This window comes from Macrobrachium rosenbergii, chromosome 16 (genome assembly GCF_040412425.1).
Source record: "Macrobrachium rosenbergii isolate ZJJX-2024 chromosome 16, ASM4041242v1, whole genome shotgun sequence".
Lineage (NCBI taxonomy): Eukaryota > Metazoa > Arthropoda > Malacostraca > Decapoda > Palaemonidae > Macrobrachium > Macrobrachium rosenbergii.
In genome coordinates this window covers 31,540,476-31,548,761 of record NC_089756.1, presented here as the reverse complement: position 1 = coordinate 31,548,761, position 8,286 = coordinate 31,540,476, and positions in this window count along the sequence as shown.

Here is an 8,286-nt window from a genome sequence, read left to right as displayed (position 1 = left end):
ATGACGTCAACAGTGGAAAGAAAAAATAAAACGCTGAAACTTCAAGCGTGGAAATGAATGGGTCATGAGGAAAATGCTTAAAATGTTTAATCTGACCGAAATTATGGCTTAAAGGCTTTATACGTAAATCACCAAGCGTATTTCATCGCATAAAACCTCTACCTGGACGTGCTATGATAATAATAATAATAATAATAATAATAATAATAATAATAATAATAATAATAATAATAAATCGAAAGCGATCACTTTCTATAATAATAATAATAATAATAATAATAATAATAATAATAATAATCACTAATAATAAATCGACAAGCGATCACTTTCTATAGATAACAAGAGAAAAAGATCCATTAGTGAAACTTTCGACGCTGAGAGAGAGAGAGAGAGAGAGAGAGAGAGAGAGAGAGAGAGAGAGAGAGAGAGAGAGAGAGAGAGAGCCTGAAAATATAATTATAATTGGCCTTTTTGGCAGCCCGAAACGATTTCAATCAAGATTTCAATAAAGGTTTTTATCTGTTTACAGCAGCAATGTAATTAACTGTTGTTGTTGACCAGACAAGCAAAATGTTCAGAAGATAATTAAAATTGCTCGTAAATAATGAAATGAACCCAGCGTGGCTTCTTTGTTATCCCCCGAGCACAATCAACTCGTTAACTGCTAGCCTGCAACAACGTTGCTACGCCGGTAAACAGCCGATAGAGGCTGTGTTTTCAATAAACGGCTCAAGTCGTGCCTAGGCTAATTCATCATCACATCCCCCTTACCAGCACAAGTTCATCTGATGATGTAATAAATTACAGAATAAATTTTGATAGTGAAATATATGATAATACTGCCCTAAAATGGAAAACTGCAGTATCTGAAAAATTAAAAACTGAGAAAAAATAGTAGATACTGCAGTTTTCCTTGCCTTACCACTGATTTTGCAGATACTGCAAATGGGACAATAACTGAAGACCATTCTGAAACTGCAGTGACTTGAGAATCATTCTGAAACTGGTGTGACTTCAGTATTGAAGAATCATTTCATATATGCCACCTATTAGGCTCGAAACACTAATGCATATAGTTACCGCAGTTTCAATTCTTCTTCGATGCTTTATTTGGGCGTCCCATTTGCAGAATCTGCAAAATCAGTAGTAAGGCAAGGGAAAATTGCATTATCTACCATTTTTCTAAGTTTTGTACTGCCCTAAAACGGAAAACTGCAGTATCTTCAAAATTTTCGAAATTGATATATGTCACCTATTGGGCTCGTGAAACACTAAAATACAAGTTACCGCAGTTTCAGAATGATTCTTAGTTCTTTATTTAGGGGGTCCCATTTGCAGAATCTGCAAAATCAGTAGTAAGGTAAGGGAAAACTGCAGTATCTTCCATTTTCCTCAGTTTTGTATTTTTGCAGATACTGCAGTCTTCCATTTTAGGGCAGGATAGAATAAATAGGTGCTTTAGCATGCCTTGAAGAAAAGGAAATGGCTAACTTGAAAAAATATTATCTATCATCACATTCCCTCTACCAGCACAAGCTTATCTGATCATGCAATAAATAACAGAATAAATTTTGATGGTGAAATCAATGATAATAGAATAAATAAGCGTTTTAGCATGCCTTGAGGAAAAGGAAATAGCTAACTCGAAAAAATATTATCTATCCATTATTAGAAAGCAAATATCTACACTGAAGCTACCACAATGCACTGAGGGCTGAGGATGCAATGCGTTACGACCCTAATGCTATTCTTGTTGCATTTTAATACATTTTTATCTGTTTTTAATTTATTCTTTCTTTTTAATGAGTGAGATCTCTTCTTTCTGTATTTATCTCCTCTTACTTCCTAATGAGCACCATATTCTTTGGAAGCTTGAATTTCAAGTCAATGGCCCCTGTGATGGGGGGCTTGCTCCGTACGAATGGGGTTCATTATCTGAATAATAATAATAATAATAATAATAATAATAATAATAATAATAATAATAATAAAAAGAATCTTGGATATGGAATCAGCAGGAAATGGGGTTCTTCAGTTCAAACTCTATTACATTTCAGAATCAGCCAGGGATGAATTCTCTTGGATATTACTAAGCTGGTCCCAGGAGATGAAACCGCCTTTCAAAACTATATGTTTGAGCAATTCAGAAGTTATGAAGTTTATATTAATAGTAAGAGGTCAATGGCTCTATTTTCTAGCAAGCCAGAAAGTTTTATTACGCTCGAAGAGAATTCTTTACATGGTAAGTGCACCTACCTGACCCTAATCCGAACTTTTGTTGGTTTGAAAATGAGAGAGAGAGAGAGAGAGAGAGAGAGAGAGAGAGAGAGAGAGAGAGAGAGAGAGAGAGAGAGAGAGTTTACTTAGAATGTCACACATATTCGTGCCGGAGACTCGAAACCTGAATCAGCTTTTTGGATTTGAAAATGAGAGAGAGAGAGAGAGAGAGAGAGAGAGAGTTTACTTAGAATGTCACACATATTCGTGCCGGAGACTGCCTGAATCAGAGACTATTCCTTCTGGATAAAACCTGAATCAGCTTTTTGGTTTGAAATGAAAATGAGAGAGAGAGAGAGAGAGAGAGAGAGAGAGAGAGAGAGAGAGAGAGAGCTGATTTCGAATGTCACACATATTACTGCTGAATACTCGAAACCTGAATAGACGTTTTTGGGTCTGAAAATATGAGAGAGAGAGAGAGAGAGAGAGAGAGAGAGAGAGAGAGAGAGAGAGAGAGAGAGAGAGAGAGAGAGAGAATTTACTACATATTCCTGCCGGATACTCCAGACCTGAATCAGTTAAAAAAATTTTAAAAAAGGGATACCCACCCCAAATACCGTCTTTTCCTGCAGACCCAATTTCTCTTCCCTCTCCGAGTTCAGCGTCCAATAACCAAATAGGGCGTGTATCCATTGCTGAAGGTAATTAGAGACGATTTTTCTCTGTCTCAGAGAAAACGTCGTATTTTCGGACAGTAAATAACACAGGGCGTGACATTCAATTTCCTCGGGTGAATTATATACTCTGTTATCTCCTGAATGGAAGTATTTATCACCGATTCAGTTTCGCGAATGGACGCGAATATTACAGAGTTCTTGATTTCCATTAATTTAGACATTCCAGGTTTCTGTCAGGGTAAGGCAAATGCAATAAATATCGGGTATAAATTCCTGTAGAGCGAAAATAAATGTTGAATCATATCCTGCACGCGCTCTTGTGAAGCAAAATACAATGAAATCGTAGACACAAAGAATATCGTAACACAAGCGAATTTCTTCACAACGGATAAAATGATCCCATTCACGATACGACTAGTTCCTCATTGGAAGGGTTGGTATCGTTCTCGACGAGCACTCTGCTGGGCCCGCAGCGTTCGAATCTCCGACCGGCCAATGAAGAATTAGAGAAATTTATTTCTGGTGATAGAAATTCATTTCTCGTTATAATGTGGTTCGGATTCCACAATAAGCTGTAGGTCCCGTTGCTAGGTAACCAGTTGGTTCTTAACCACGTAAAATGAATCATACCCTTCGGGCCAGCCCTAGGAGAGCTGTTAATCAGCTCAGTGGTCTGGTTAAACTACGGTATACTTAATTTTTCACGATGCGACTATACAAAACAACTTTATATTACGTATTGCATTAATACCACAAAATGGGCCGAGTTTTCTTCGGCGCAATCGAGTTTTCTGTACAGCCGCTACAGCGTGTAATCAGGGCCACCGAAAACAGATCTATCTTTCGGTGGTCTCGGTATAATGCTGTATGAGCCGCGGCCCATGAAACTTGAACCACGTTCCCGTGATGACCTACCCTATATCGTTGGCAGAAGCACGATTATGGCTAACTTTAACCTTAAATAAAATAAAAACTACTGAGGCTAGATGGCTGCAATTTGGTATGTTTGATGATTGGAGGGTGGATGATCAACATACCAATTTGCAGCCCTCTAGCCTCAGTAGGTTTTAAGATGTGAGGGCGGACGGAAAAAGTGCGGACAGAGAAAGTGCGGACAGGAAAAAGTGCGGACGGACAGACAAAGCAGGCGCAAGAGTTTTCTTTAACAGATAACTAAAATTGACACAATGTTTCTCACAAAATAGCTGTTTAATGAGATAAGACATCACATTGTCCTGGCTCAGGTGTCTAGCCTTCAGTTTGCCCGCCTAGATCCACATTTTATAACTCTATCTTTGAAGAAGCTCTCTCGGGTTCTATCAATAAAAATAATGCATAGAAAATTCTGTATTGTTAGAAGAAGAAAATTCTGGATTGTTAGAGAAGAAGAAAATTCTGTATTGTTAGAGAAGAAAATTCTGTATTGTTAGAAAAAAAAATTCTGTATTGTCAGAGGTGACATTCTAAAGGGCTCATTTCTTTGTTTTTGTGTGTTTTTCGGGGTGGGGTGGGAGCACTGAAGATGGCAGCTACATAATGAAAGGTACTACTTTGCGCTCTATCTTCCTTAAGGCTAAAGCATCCTTTAGGCTCAAGATAATTAATCTTTCCATTGTACTCTAAAATTGTTTTCAAGTGAACATATTAGACTCGAGATAGCAGAAGAGTAGACTCGCATCCAGGCCTTCGTTTAAACACCTCAGGCACCTGTGGCTGTTCCAAGGTGATAAGAATTTTGGTTTCATACCTCTCTCTCTCTCTCTCTCTCTCTCTCTCTCTCTCTCTCTCTCTCTCTCTCTCTCTCTCTCTCTCTCTCTCTCTCTCTCTCTCATAGGGAGAGATGATCCAGAGAGTTCTGGAGAGCAATATGGAAGCTGAGAAAGTGTTGGCTACAAATTATGTTAAAGATGAACATCTCACAACTTTTGAGTATCAATACATTTATTACTTTGACCATCCTAATTGCATAAGATATGTTTGCGTGTTATAGACACAGATAGATACGTACATTTAACCATAAATACACTTCAAATGTGTGTGTTATAGATACATAAATATGTATACATGCATACATTCATACATTTATATATATATATATATATATATATACATCCAATACATAAGGATATCTTTTCCTCCATAACACACATACAAAAGTTCAAATCAAGGAATGAAAAAATAAACTTAAATCGTGTAACTAGAGCAATAGCCCAAATTCTCTCTTGCAGTCCATTATAATAGCCTTTTTATAATACTCATGTATACATCCATACATACGTATATATATATATATAATATATAATATATATAAAAATATTATAAATATATATATATACATACATACATATATATATGTGTAACATATATTATATATATATATATATATATATATATATATATATATATATATATATATATATATATATATATATATATAAACATACATCCTTTGAATACTCAAATGCTGGGAGTTCTAAGGTGACCTTCCACCATTCCTGTTCTTCAACATTACCGCGTGGAGGCAAAAGGAGTATTTTCCTGCACTTATTTCCCTCATCGCATTCCCCTTTTCCTTTCCAATTTCCGAGATAATTGAACTGTTAAATAACTCGAAATGTTTCCCCCTTCTCTCTCTCTCTCTCTCTCTCTCTCTCTCTCTCTCTCTCTCTCTCTCTCTCTCTCTCTGTGGCGTCCCCTCAGATCATTTGAATTGCGTCCTCTTTATTTGAATACTATTGTTGCGACGCTTCTCCAAGTTCTTGTTTTGTGCTCCGAATCCGGTGCTCTCTTGCGGGGGGCACTAGCGGATAACGGGAGGGGGGGCACCTGGGCACGTGCCCTCCCCCATGAAAAATGACAAAATAATAATATTGAAGATTTAGATAATAACAATTTATATACACATACATATAAAATAAATAAATATATTTATACATATATACGTATGCACTTATATGAAAATTGGTGCCACACCCATGAAATTTTTCTGGATCCGCTAGTGTGCGTGGGCATGTATATTTGCTGTGGTTCGTGAAATATATTGTATGATGCCATGTATTGACTTCTATTTGCCTTGTTAGTAATCTGTTAAAGACAATCTTTTTTGTAAAAGGGCACTTACACTAATTTATTCCTGAATATCTTGATTTCTGAATACCGTTTACAGTGCTACCTTAAAAAGAAAATTATAAAAAATATATATTTTAAATGTAAAAAATAAAATCTATTTTGTAAAAGGACACTTACACTAATTTATTCCTGAATATCTTGATTTTTGGATACCACTTACAGTGCTACCTTAAATTATAAAAAAGAAAATCTATTTTGTAAAAGGACACTTACACTAATTTATTCCTGAATATCTTGATTTTTGGATACCACTTACAGTGCTAACTTAAATGATAAAAAATATATATTTTGTAAAAGGACACTTACACTAATTTATTCCTGAATATCTTGATTTTTGGATACCACTTACAGTGCTAACTTAAATGATAAAAAAATATATATTTTGTAAAAGGACACTTACGCTAATTTATTCCTGAATATCTTGATTTTTGGATACCACTTACAGTGCTACCTTAAATTATAAAAAAATATATATTTTGTAAAAGGACACTTACACTAATTTATTCCTGAATATCTTGATTTTTGGATACCACTTACAGTGCTACCTTAAATTATAAAATAAAAACAGACTTAGAAAGGCTATCATTAAACAATTTCGTAATGTGACTCGATCCACTTTCTGCCACTCTCCTACATAATTAAAAGCTGTAGCTTAAACACGCGACTGTAATTGAGAACTCCCCGCTGCTCAGTCAACTCGAAAGGCAAAACAATGCCTGCAGGGAATTTCAGTGGGATTAAAGGGATAGTTTATGGTGCTGAAAGAATGACAACTCAATTAAAACTACAAGGACTTATCAAACGAATGCTGTAATTCTCGACGAAACCGTTCTAATTATCACAAATGGAAGATCTATGCACGTCCAAGACACTTTTATTGAGTTGAGAATAAATGTCATTGGTGGTGATATTAAATCGCTAAGCACTCTGGTGAAGATGATATTAGGCAGAAAAAAATTATTATTATTATTATTATTATTATTATTATTATTATTATTATTATTATTATTATTATTATTATTATTCAGCATCGTTGAAAATTATAGCTGATTCCACGGTATTTAATTTGTATACAGTGTTCTCTATTCGTCTTACAATCTTCTTTTCATCGGTATGTATTTAGTATATCAAGTTTCCTTAGGACATATAAGGATTTCTGTTGTCTTAAGTTCATTTCCCATACCGTTTATTTCCTCTGGCGGTCGTCTATGACAAAAGCGAATGATTTGGAATAAATAGCTGTGCACCGTGAATCCAAATTCATTCGCTTTTAGCATCTCATAATGACCCCCATCAACATGTTAAAAATAAACTTTATATATGTCCTTAGGAAACCTGATGTATCAAGTACATGTTGTGATGAAAAGAAGAGTGTGAGGCGAATAGGGAACACTCTGTACTTATTAAATTTCGTGGAAACAGCTATAATAATAATAATAAATAATAATAATAATAATAATAATAATAATAATAATAATAATAATAATAATAATAATAATAATATTCAGTGGCCCCTATGTGCTTGTTCTATATGGATAGGGTTCATCCTCTGATTAATAATAATAATAATAATAATAATAATAATAATAATAATCAACGGACCCTGTGATGAATAGGGTTCATCTTCTGATTAATAATAATATAATAATAATAATAATAATAATAATAATAATAATAATAATAATCCGGTAATGTTCTCTCGAACGACGCAGTTGCCTTCGGTGGCGGTTTGTCCTTTCAGAAATGGCAGCCGTGGCTATAATATATCAAACGCCCACGCCCAGGGATATTCATAAACCGCTGCGTGGCGCATCCTGGACGCAGATTAATTTCCATACCGAAAGATCAAATGTCAGAGATACGACGCAAAGCTCTCTCTCTCTTGGATGAAAATGAAAAGATCATTGTCAATCTTATTCTGACAAGAAGGTCACATTCACCGGCATGCGTTTGTTACGTCGAGAAATTAACATACAAGAACGCAAGGTACGAATTTATGGGGATTTCAATTTATGGGGATTTCAATTTATGGGGATTTCAATTTATGGGAATTTCAATTTATGGGAATGTCAGTTGAGGCAAGCGATCGCACTTACATACTGTACAGATGGGGGCGTGTGTCGTGTAAGTACTAATGTGAGTTATATTACATGTCTAGCTGTTGATGCCATATTTTTTTTTATTTGGAACTATCCTCTATTAGGTGAAACGGTGGTGGGTATTTATTTATATATATATATATATATATATATATATATATATA